We start from the raw sequence: 13,223 nt of genomic DNA, 5'->3' as shown, positions 1-13,223 counted from the left end.
ATCAAAAAGATCCTTAAATTTTTTCAAAAAAAAGCAATTAAGCTCTTGCTCTCTTTTCACTCAATTGGGTACTTGAACTTTCACAATGCATCAAAAAGACCCTCAAAATTTTTCAAAAAAAGCAATTAAGCCCATGCTCTTATTAAAAATTAGAAAGAAAATTATAAAAAATAATAAATTTTAGAAAAATTATTAAATTTTAATAAAAATATAAAAAATTCAAAAATTTTAAAAATTATAAATTTTTTTATAAAAATCATAAAAAATTGAAAAATGTAAAATTTTGTAAAAATGATAAAAAAATTAACTACCTCTAGTTTTTTCAATTAAAGTCATCACGTGTCGCAACACAGCATGACATGTGGTAAAAAATGATAAAAAATAAATGTACAGCCCAATTATTGCCCGGGCCCAATTAACAAAGCCCAAACGGCCCAATAAGCCCAACAGGCCCAGAACCCAGTCAAGGGTTTCAGAAAACGGAAACCCTAGCCAAGCCTAGCGCCGCGCCCATCCCTCTACCATCATCATTCGTTTTGTCCCATCGCCACCCACCGCTACTAGCTTCATCAACGCCTGCAAAAAAATGATAGAAAAAAAGGCAGGAGCACGCAACAGATAGTGCAAGACAGCAAAATACAATCAAAATACAATGTAAAAGGCTATAAAAGCCAAACAATATCTCTATACATTTTTTTACAGCGTTTTGAATTCAAAAAGGAAAAACAGATCAAAAAAGGTGGACTCCAGTTATTTCTTCTCTGTTCTCGTGTTCTTATTTACTTTATTTTATTTTTTATTTTTTTCTGCAATCCTTCAACAAAGAAAACGGGACTAAAAGGGAAAGGAGAAGATACCTTACCGCTTCGGTGGGCTGGTGTCGGAACTCCCACTTTGCCGTCGTCGGAGTCGAGCAAAAAGGGGCGTTTCATCCCTTTTCCTTTTGGTCTCGCGGTTGAGAAGGCTTAGCCTTCGGGGACGCCGCAAAAGGGGGAGGCCTAGGGGCCATTCTCATGCAACCCGACCACTTGCCCCGGGGCGACATGGTGGCTCGAGCTAAGGGCCGAGAGAGGCGCAGAGAGGAGAGCATTCGGGCTCTCTGTTCTCTTTTTTATGTTTCATTTTTTTTTCTTTTCTTTCTTTTCGTTAAAAATGAAAGGGTGGTTGCCAGATTAGGGTTCTTTTTGGCCCTTATGTGATGTGTGAAACGACGCGTCTGATCAGTGGCTCCAAAACGGCGCCGTATTGAGCTTGACCCGCGTGTTGACCCTTTGGGCCCCAAGGATCCGCGTGTTTTGGACTGAGGGTCTATTTACCCTTTCAGTCCTTTCGCTTCTGGGCTTCCCTCCAATCTGGTCCCTATTTTAGTTTTTTTCCTTTTTAGCTTTTCCCCCTTGGGATTTTGCTTTGTTTTTTAATTTAGTCCCGTTTTATTTTATTTTGTTTTTTTATTATTTGTCTTTTTATTTATTTATTGTTTTTAAAAATTAATTAGTTTTATTATCATTATCATTATTATTATCATTATTGCTTTTATTTCTCTTATTTGCCTTATTGTTTATCCATTTATACTGTTTCTTAGATTATGTTATATGTGTACATACCTATATATACATACTTACACTTTAATACATTTTATAATTTATATATACATTCATATTTTTATAGTATGTGTACGCATATAACTTTCCAAGTTTACTTACATATGTATAGCTACTTAGATATCTATTATTTATACTTTATACTTTAATATACGAATACACATATTTTATTTTTATGAACATTTATACATATTTATCTTTTATTATTTTATGTATATAGCTGCATGTCTATATACATATATATTTTCAATTTTCATAAATATATACTTATATACTTTATATCTCATTTATATATATATCCTTGTATACATATACTTTTATGTACTTTATAATGCATACATGCACATAATATATATGTACGTTTTATTTTCATAAAAACATATACATATACTTACCTTTATATTTTATATATTTCATAACTTTATGTATATACATAAACGTACACATACATATTTACATATATTTTTACGTACATAGATTTTTCACATTTTATAATTTTATACACACATATATCTTTTTACCTTTTTATAATCTTACTCATTTATTTATTTGTTTCATTTTCATTATTGATTTGAATGAATGCTTTAATTTTATTTGCTCGTATACATTGCAATTTCGAACGTTATTGATTTGTACTTTGTATTTATCTTATTTTTGTTACAATCGCTCGTATTATTTTTGCAGTATTGTATTCAATATCGTTTTGTTACGAGTATTAACATCGTGTTTTATTATTTCATGTTGGATTAATTTATTTCAATGCATAAACTACGATTTTTGAATAAGCAAAATCTCGTGTTTAGATTTGAGAATGTCGTACCCTAACTTACTGGGTCTCGATTTTCACAATAAATCTAAATACACGAATCTTTTCAAACTCAAGTTTTAAACGATATCGGGAATTAAAAAAGGATCGTGTCCTAACTTACTGGTCGTGATTCCTTTTCTAATCCAAGATAGTTAAATATCTTTTAAATAAGCATTTTCATTCGCGTATCGGGAATTCGAGACATTGTGTCCTAACTTACTGGATATGATTCTCTTTCTCGAATAACGTGAAACATGCCTTTTTCCTGAAAATTTTCAACGTTTTAATACAAGGATCATATTTTTAAAATTCTTTAAAGTTTTCAATTTTTGACATTAAGACATTAAGTAATCAACTAGGTACCAATTTTGGGCGTATCGAGGGTGCTAATCCTTCCTCGTACGTAACCGACTCCCGAACCCGTTTTTTTGAATTTCGTGGACCAAAATCGTTGTTTTAATAAAATTAAATCATTTATTAAAAACAACCATGTTTTCGAGGTGATCCAATCACACCTCATTAAAAAGGATTGGTGGCGACTCCCTTTTTCTCTTTCAAAACCCAAGTCGACCCTGTTTTTCAACCCAAAAAAATGGTGTCAACAATAAAAATCAATAAAAGTTATAGAAAAATTATAAAATGCTTCTTTTGATACGATAAATTTTATTATTATTTTTTAAAAATTTATATTTCTTTACATTTTGTATAATTTTCTTATGACTTTATAAAATTTATATTTTTATATTTCTATATATTTTATAATTTTTACGATTTTTATAAAAGTTTACAATTTATATATATATTTACAATTTTATATTTTTTTCTAATTTTAATAAAAGCAAGGGCTTAATTGCTTTATTTAAAAATGTTTGAGGTCTTTGATGTAGTTTGAAAGTTCAAGTATCCAATTGAGTGGAAAAATGTAGAGGCTTAATTTTTTTTTTGAAAAGGTTTGAGGATTTTTTGATATATTTTAAAAGTTTAAGTACCCAAATGAGTGGAAAAAAAACAAAAACTTAATTGCTTTTTAAAAATAATTAAGGGCTTTTTGCACCCTAAAGCTATTATTTATATATGTCTACTGTTAAAATTCTTCCTACTTTGCTTCTTAATTAAAACATTTAATTAAGGGCTTATTGTAATCTTATTTATTTATTAATAAAAATTTAATTTTTTTTACTTTAGGTAGAAAAATATTTTGCAAAAGAAATAAACCATAAGATTAAAAATAGACATTTTCGTCACATGAAATTGTAAAATTACTATTGTTTCAATTTTTTTAAATTACTAATGAGATGATTGAAGCATAATTCACATAGTTTCTTTTCATATGTGAATTAACACACAAATATTTACTTTACATGAAACACCTCATACACGACTTGATTATTGGGTCCGAGTTACGTGATATCACATTTGTTGTTGGAGTAACCACAACCAATTACAACCCAATTTAACTATTTTTGTATATTGGTAATTATATTACACATTCACAATATATTATATAATCATTATTGGATTTTTACGAGCTTACGAAAGCTCTTTTGCTAACCCGAGATCGAATATGGACCAAAATGTAAGATTTTTAAATTATCGGATTGACATCGCAACTTTGGGGGTTCCAGATTGCGGCGTAACTCACTGAATTCTGCTCATTGCGACATTGAGAGCCCCACATCGCGATGTGACCATCTGTTTACAAAGGGTACAAATGGTACCTAGCAAAATGGCCAAACTCATATCCACCCCATTGTAACACTTAAACATACTCTTAATACTTCATAAACTATTGAAATTGTATTATCCTTATTGATCTGCCACAATTCGTTGTGGCAAATTAAAGTTTTTTCGACACTTAATGACCTTGTGTTCGGACCATTTTATTAGTATTTGGATTATTTTTCCAATTTAGTAGGTTAGATGCACTTTTAGTAAAATAAGTGTTTTTACGCATATTTTGGTATTATAACGACCCATTGAGCCAATATGGGCCTAAGGTAGGTGATACGGATGAATGCGGAATAGGATCGTAAGTTTGCCCAAGTTGTAGATTTGACTTAGGACTCTATACATTCGAAAAGAAACTTGGATTTTGACACAACATGAAACACAAACAAATCCAAGTCAGATAAAAAAAATAAAGAAAGCAATTAAAATAAATAACTAAGATAAATAAAATAGAACAATAAATCAAATATTAGAAAAATAAAGAAGAACATAAAAAATATAGATGAAAAAGATGGAACATGGCGTGTAGAAGTTCTAAGGAGCTGTAACAGCCCGTTTTCAGTGGTGTTGGAAACAATGGTTTTAGGACCACAAGTCCGAAGAGTAAATTCGTAGTAATTAGAATTTAAATTACATGAGTTAATTATAATTTTATATTGAATTTTGGTTTGAAGAATTTTAGCTAATTAAATAAATAGTTAAGAATAAGTGGTTGTCTTGTAAGTCAAGTGGTTTTGAAAAAATGAGGTCTTAGGACCTCATTTCTGTAAACCGAACTCGAAAAAGAAGGTTCAGTCTAGAAATTTTATTGCTTAATTAGTTAATTAAAGAAAAATGACTAATTTATAAAATATGTAAAACTTAATCGCTATTGAATTATAATGATTAAATGACTTAATTAAATAAGTGGAAGGATTTAAATGATAAATATACTATTTTTATATAGTGGGACGACTTGTAGGTAAAATTTATACATTTTATATATTAGGTTTTAATGTTAAATTAATAATAAAGTAAATATAACATAAAAAAAATTAAATGGTCATCTTCCAAAACATTTTCTTCCACCGAAATTGAAACAAGAAAACTCCGCTGAATGCTTGAAGGTTTGGCCACCTTTATTTCTTTGCATATGAGTGAAGTTTTCACCCGTTTCTTGTAATTTTTTTTATGTTTTTGAGACCCGTACCTCTATTTTTGAAATTGTCAAAGATTTTAGATTTTTCCGTTAATGAATTTTAGTTGTTCTTGAATGTTAGATGAAAGAATTATAATTTTGGTTGATGATTAGGACTATTTTATGAAGTGATTTTAATTAATTTTTAGTTAAAGGACTAAATTGATAAAATATAAATATTGACATGAAATTCATGTGAATTTTGAATATTTATAGGTTTTTCTAGTGTTAGTAAAAATTTGGCTAGCATGTAAATGGATGAAATTGTGATAAATTAAAAGTTTCAGATTTAGGGATTAAATTGATAGAAATGCAAACATTTAGGGAAATTTTATAAATATGAAAATTTAAGGGTATATGCATAGAAATAAGTTTGATGGTATATTTGAAATTGATATATTGAATTTAATCATTATATAGATAAAGAATTGAATCGTACGGAGATTAATCGGGTGAAAGAGAAAGTTACGGATTAGTCCTTACGAGTCGAGCGAAAGTGTCACAGGCCGCAGTTCAAAGTCCGTGACCATCGCACCAAATGCATCCAGTGGAGGTCTAGTGTTTAGATGGGGATCATTTGGCCCTCAAGAACTGGCCCGATTCAAGAAACTATTGGGGAAACTTGTCAGATTGAAGCCTGATTGGCCCGATAATGAAGATATGACAACTTAGGCTAATTTGGTAACTAATCTTAGAAGATTGAGGGAATCATATCTTGTAAATATTAGATTAGATTTGATATGACATATCTTGTAAATTCCTAAAATCAAGGGATATGGTTAATCTCGTCCGTCGATGTAAACGTATCTTAACCGTCGGTTTTGGGGGAGCTCAACTATAAATAGAGAGCCTCCCCTTCATTTGTACTCACTCCATTCATTATTTCATTATTCTTTGTGAATAAGAGAATATTGAGAGAATTTACTCAAACATTTAGTGTGTGTTCTTTCTATTGCCCTTTATAGCTTCTTTTGACATAAATCGCTTCCGCTCTTCAACTTGGTGCCTTGGAGGAGTTCTTAAGGAATCCTCACTTGAGTAAAGGCTGACTTAGGCGAGTTTGGACGAATAGATCGCCTAAGGCCGCATGGATCGCAAGACGAAAGATCTATCCCCGTGATAATAGCATAATCTAAGAAAGTTCATAGTATAGATAAATATATTTATATATGTTATTAATTTATGCTGATTAAAATTGTGTAAATTTGGAAAACGAATGAATATTTGGTGTTGGAACTTTGAATTATAAAATTGTTTATAAGTAGTATAAAATGAATGTGTATGTATGTGAAAGATAAAAAAAATGGTTTTGAAATAAGAACTATATGATATTAGATTTACAACACGTTTTCAGATCTTATGCCTCTGTTTTTGTTAATGTGATAAACTCATTTAAATTTCCCATTTGAACGTTGTAAGCGATTAGGATACGATTGACATGCCAATAGGGATAATATGCATGCTCATATGGGATTACACTTCGGTACCTCTATATTACGCTTCGATACCTTTGTTAGCATTTCAATGCTCTCTGGTGTGCTTTGGGGAAATCTGAGTATCTGATTTAATTTGCTACAGTTCAACGGGGCATGATAATATATGTTTTTGGATAAATCATTTATTGAATTGGAATTGTGTTTATTGAGATGTTATATATTTATATGAAAGTATGAATTGCTCCGGTATGAGCCTTTATGAATTATGAGTTATATAATTGAATGTTTGGTTATAATGATATGTGATTTTGCAAATGGTTGCTAGGGTTTTAATAATTTAATTTCAATTAGTAAACAGTTATAAGTTAAGGTAAAATGACTTGAATTTTTAGCTATGGACTTACTAAGCTTCCTAAGCTTACCTATTTTGTTTTTTTTTTGTTTTCGGTAGTTAATGTTTTGCAGAATTGTTCGGACGGATCAACTTCAAAGCTCACACTATCTAGACTTCGTTCTCGGTAGCTTTTGATTTAGATTATTTTGGTTTGTGGCATTTATATAGGATTTGAAGTTGTTAATGTTAATATGTTAGTTGACTTTGTAATTAAGTTTATGTGGTTATGAGGTGATAAAATATGTCTCATGTGATTTCATTTTGTATGGTAATGTTTTGTACCTTGTTTTGGCATTATTTTGGTTGGTATCTTTAATGATGATTGAAATGTGGTATGACCAATTTGGTAGGTAATTCATGATGTTGGACATGTTTGATTTGTTGGAAAAAATGGATTTGGAAAACATAGCGGAAAATCAATTTAGGGAAAAACCTAAGTTTTAAATTTTTTTCCAAAATAGGATCCTAGTTGTGATATCTAAAGTAATAAACACTTACAGCATGTTTGGTTGGGTGTAATGGCTATGCCATTACAGCCCTATTCCATGGGCCCATCTAATCATCTGTTTGGTTCAATGGAATGCCCTATTACGGGCTTATTCCATTACGGGTGTATTCTAAAAATTGGCTGCTTTCTGGGGGATTTCTATTCCCTTCCCAAATCACCGTTTAGCTATTCAACCCTGTTTTACCTTCTCAACCCAAAAGCCCTAAAACACATCAAACAGAAGCTGCCAGCAGAGTCACCTCCACCCGCTCCCGTTTCACTTTCATCTTGGCATCTTTTGCCGACTCCACCGTCTCAGATCTCCGGCCCAACTGTTTCGGTATGTGCTTCTTCACTTTATCGGCGGCTATTTTTAGGTTATATGCTCTATCTATTTTTTTGTATTTTCTTTGATTTTTCTCTTCGTCTTTGATCTGAATTCAATGGAAAAATGGTTTTTTTGTATTTTCTTTGATCTGAACATTTAAGCGGCGATTTGAATGTGATTTTCAAAAACAAAAGTTATTTTCTTGATTTTTGGTGGGAGACGTTTCTGAATTTGGTTTCCAAAAATGAGAAAGCCTATGACTTTAACATGCTTATTGTATAGAGTGAAGCTCATTGTTTTTGGTTTGAATTTTGATAAAAGATTGTTTTGATTCTGAATATTTTACATTTTCATTTGTTTGAAGTTCAAATGTTGTTATTTCTCTTATACGAAGTTCAATGGGAAAGCTACTAGGTTCTCTATTGTGTTTTCTTTCTCATTTACTTGTGGTTCTTACTTCTTTGGTTTTATTTAGTTTACTGCTAATCTTAATTTTCATTTTGTTTTTCAAATGTTGAGAAATGATTGTGTTTGGATAATGTTTAGTTGCCATCTCTCTAGCACACATGCACAGTCAATCAGTCTTTTTGTCTATGTCCATGTTTATATTTTTCTATATCTTTATCTCTAGTTTGTAAATATTATATAAAAAATATGCAATTTATCTGTCCCTTGTTTGAGTATTGGAGTTTAAGAAGTGATTCCCGCATTTCGTTCTGGGAATTTTTAGGTTTATAGTGTTGAAATTTAACAGCATGAAGCTAATTTATAAAGTCTATGGTGCTTTCAATGTATTTGCATTCTTTCTGAGTTACATGTCCAACATCCTTTCCGTTTGAATCATGCGAAAGATATAGATTTGTTTTTCACTTTGGAGGAGGGAGTTCAAGGAACTTTGGACCGCATTACGCTTGAATTTGGTCCGATCTGCGGTCTATTGTTCTGCTGAAGTTTGTCTTATTTAGATGAGGTGAAATAATTTTTTCCTATTAAGACCTTGAAAAAATGAAGGGGAAAATGTGATAATAGTAAAAGCAAGGAAGTCTGTTGTCTTTTCAAGTGAAAAGTGTTTTCAAAGTAGGAGAAGTGATGCTCACATTTGTGATGGTTGTAGTTAGCATCTTGTTTGTTCTTTTAGGTTGAGTATTGGATTTCTTCAAAAACTCATCCTTTTTCCTGGATATGGAGGCTTTAGAATTGAGTTGAGTGGGACCTGAATTTTTTGCACATCGTTTCTTCTTTTCCCCTCTTTTTTATTTTTCACTTTTCTATTCTGCAGATAGAGCCAATCCCAAGTGGAAATTTGCCTCCTGGTTTTGATCCAAGTACTTGCCGCAATGTGTGAGTGTTTTCCTAGATTTTTTTTTTACTTCTTTTTCCCCTTTCTCCATTTTGTTTTGTTTGTATATTGTGAGTCGCTTATTTCCCCTTCTTGCTTAAGCACCTACCCTAGTCACTTCTCTGCTTATAACTACATGAATTAGAGACACTTTCCTTCATGAGTCTGCTGATTGGATACGTTGCTATGGCCCTCTGTGCAAAATTCTAAGCTAATGGCTCTTTTAATTGATAGTTAAATGGTTTTTGGAATGTGATAGATGCTTGCATGTTCTTGCATCTTTTTAACAACTTAGAAAGTTACTTATATAGTTTAATTTATCTATTCTTTTTTCTATTTTTTCTTTAACTTTTAGTTTTTTTTTTTATTTTTGAGAAACTGCAGGTATGTGGGAAACATCCATTCACAAGTGACTGAACCACTACTCCAAGAGGTTTTTGCAAGTACTGGTCCTGTTGAAGGTTGCAAGCTTATCAGAAAGGAAAAGGTATTATTTTCAAGATTTTTCCTCTTTTTTTTTTGCCTTTATGAAGCTGTGAGGGTGCACTAATTGAGCAATGGTTTTCTTGACTTTATCTCCCTTTTCCATTCACATACTGTTGTCAGATGATTGACAAATTTTCTTTCTCCTCCTACTGGAACAGTCATCATACGGATTCGTCCACTACTTTGATCGTCGATCAGCTGCTCTCGCTATATTGTGGTGTTTTTTGTGACTCGGGTTGTATGCGAGGAGATTTTTAGGTGTGTTGACCTTTACTTTCCTAGCTTTTGTTACTATGCGTATGTTTCACTTTGATTAATAAAACTTGACTTAGAAAATACAAACTCCGACTGATGAAAGTAAGTATTATTTTGGTTCATATGATTGTACTCGTGCAACTTAATTTATCTTTTAATGTGATATTATTATTATAGACAGGATGTGCAAACTTTGCTTCATTTTCTAGGAATATTATTATTAGGTTTCTCTGCCAAATATGTAAGTTCCAGTGACAAAATTTAGTTGTCTTTAAGATGTTCGAATGTGGTTGTTCGAATGGTTCTTAAAATTTTCCAAATGTGTCTTTAAGGTGCTCGAAAATGTCATATTAATGTTGCCCATGTATGATTTAATATTTTATCATTTGGAGCTTTAATATTTTAACACAAGTGATGTCAATTTCTTGTCTTGATAACATCTATCATGTTAAACTGCATTTACATGTCGGATTTGATCTTTTTACTTTAAACAAGAACATTTTGGTTATATTTACTTTAAACAAATAACATTGTAAAGTGTTTGACTATGGCATGTTTGAGAAAATGATAGCATAGGTCAATTAAGATGTCTTATTAGTCTCCCAATTGAATTTCTCAAACACTAGTAAACTATTTTAATCGAGAATAGTCATATTGCTATATATCTACACTAGTAAACACTAGTAAACTGTTTGATAAGCATGGAAGTCAAACTGTTAGCAGATGATTAATTGGGATTGATCAAGTTTTAATAGTTGATTTCTACTGAGAATATGCGCAACTAGTGTTTCGACTAGCTTGTTTGTTTCATTTCTTGTTCGATTATTTGTTTAGTTGACTAAGGTGGTTGTAATAGTTAGTGCAAATCAGTTTATTTTGACTATTGTAATAGTTAGTGCAAAACAATTTATTTTTATTATTTTTAATTTTAACTATTATTTTTCAATTATCATTCAAGTTTTGATTTTATTGTTATGGATTGGTTTTATGCATTTGTTTTTCAATTTACTAAATAATGCATTTGTTTATTTTTGTAATTCAAGTTAAGTTTGGATATTTTTATTTTTAATATTCCAATTTATTAAATAATGCATTTGTTAAAATAAAAATAATTAAATGCATAAAACTAATTAAATTATATATTTAATTAATAAATACCGTTTAATAATTACAAAGTCTTTAATTGTTTTAATTAACAAAATATTGTTTTAATTAACTGTAATGAATATTAATAATAAATATGGAAACAACAAAATTTCAAATAAATCTTAAAATTACATTAAATTTTAATTTGATGTAGAATGTGATTTAAAAATTTTATTTTGGTGCAATTGTATAAATATAATTTTAATTTTAATTCAATATATAGATGAAATTTTAATTTTAGCTCAATTATACATATACCTACAAACCATCAACATAATACCATGATCAAAGATTTTGAAGACGAAGAATTTATGCAAATTGCTCTAGACTATTTTCAAAATTTGTTCACCTCACAAGGATAGTCTAATTCTACATAGGGTTTTGGTTAATAGACTAAGGCATGCCATCTGTGATTGTATTATCGAGGCCTAAAGTGCTTTTATATCATGATTTTAGTAAATTCATTTAAGAATATTTAATATTAAGAATTTTATTAAATTATATATTTTTATTAAATTATATTTAATAATTATTTTAAATTATATTTTAAATTATTATATATTATAATTTTAGTAAATTCATATAAGAATATTTAATATTAAGAATTTTATTAAATTATATATTTTATTAAATTATATTTAATAATAATTATTTTAAATTATATTTTATATTATTATATATTATGACTTTAGTAAATTCATATAAGAATATTTAATATTAAGAATTTTATTAATTATATATTTTTATTAAATTATATTTAATAATAATTATTTTAGATTATATTTTAGATTATTATATATTATGATTTTAGTAAATTCATATAAGAATATTTAATATTAAGAATTTTATAAATTATATATTTTATTAAATTATATTTAAGAATAATTATTTTAGATTATATTTTATAGTATTATATATTATGATTTTAGTAAATTCATATAAGAATATTTAATATTAAGAATATTATTAAATTATATTTAATAATTATTATTTTAAATTATATTTTATAGTATTATATATTATGATTTTAGTAAATTCATATAAGAATATTTAATATTAAGAATTTTATAAAATTATATTTAATAATAATTATTTTAAATTATATTTTATATTATTATATATTATGATTTTAGTAAATTCATATAAGAATATTTAATATTAAGAAATTTATAAATTATATATTTTATTAAATTATATTTAATAATTATAATTTTAAATTATATTTTATAGTATTATATATTATGATTTTAGTAAATTCATATAAGAATATTTAATATTAAGAATTTATTAAATTATATAATTTTATTAAATTATATTTAATAATAATTATGTTAAAATATGATTAAATTATTTATTATTTATATTAATAATCTTATTAAAATTTAATAACAATAACAATAATCATCTACCTAAAAAAAATTCTACTAAGGGTATTCTAGTCATTTTAGTTTTTTTCCTTATGCTATTACAACATCATTCCATTCAACCAAACACAAGAATACTATTACAGTTCTATTCCATTCCATTCAACCAAACAATTGAATTACTATTACGCCTCTATTCCATTACAGCTCTATTCCATTAGACCTCTATTTCATTACAGCGAACCAAACGTGCCCTTAATAAAAATTGTACCTTTTCGATTCGATGGATAATTTTATAATAAATTTAATAATGTGGGTTCACTTCGAATTAGAAAATTTTTCAAAAAAATTACCAGTGGAGTAATTTTGTAATTTCTCTAAACTTTTGGGTCAAGTTGTATATCAGAAAAATATCTCTAGAAATTTTCTGGAATAATCTCTTCAAGAATTTTCTCTCTATAACTTTCTCTTGAATTCAAGTGTGTGTAAATAATGACCCAATGCTCTCTTTATATAAAGAGACTTTAGAGAATTCAATTATAATTAAACTTAATCACTTTAATATTAATTTAATATAATATTTAAATATTAGATTAATTTAATATTAAATCTTATTAAAATAATAGTATGTTTATCTACAAGATAAACATTAAATTAAATTTAATATTAAGATA

The sequence above is a fragment of the Gossypium raimondii genome, chromosome 3 (assembly GCF_025698545.1).
Source record: "Gossypium raimondii isolate GPD5lz chromosome 3, ASM2569854v1, whole genome shotgun sequence".
NCBI lineage: Eukaryota > Viridiplantae > Streptophyta > Magnoliopsida > Malvales > Malvaceae > Gossypium > Gossypium raimondii.
This window is presented reverse-complemented; position numbering follows the sequence as displayed.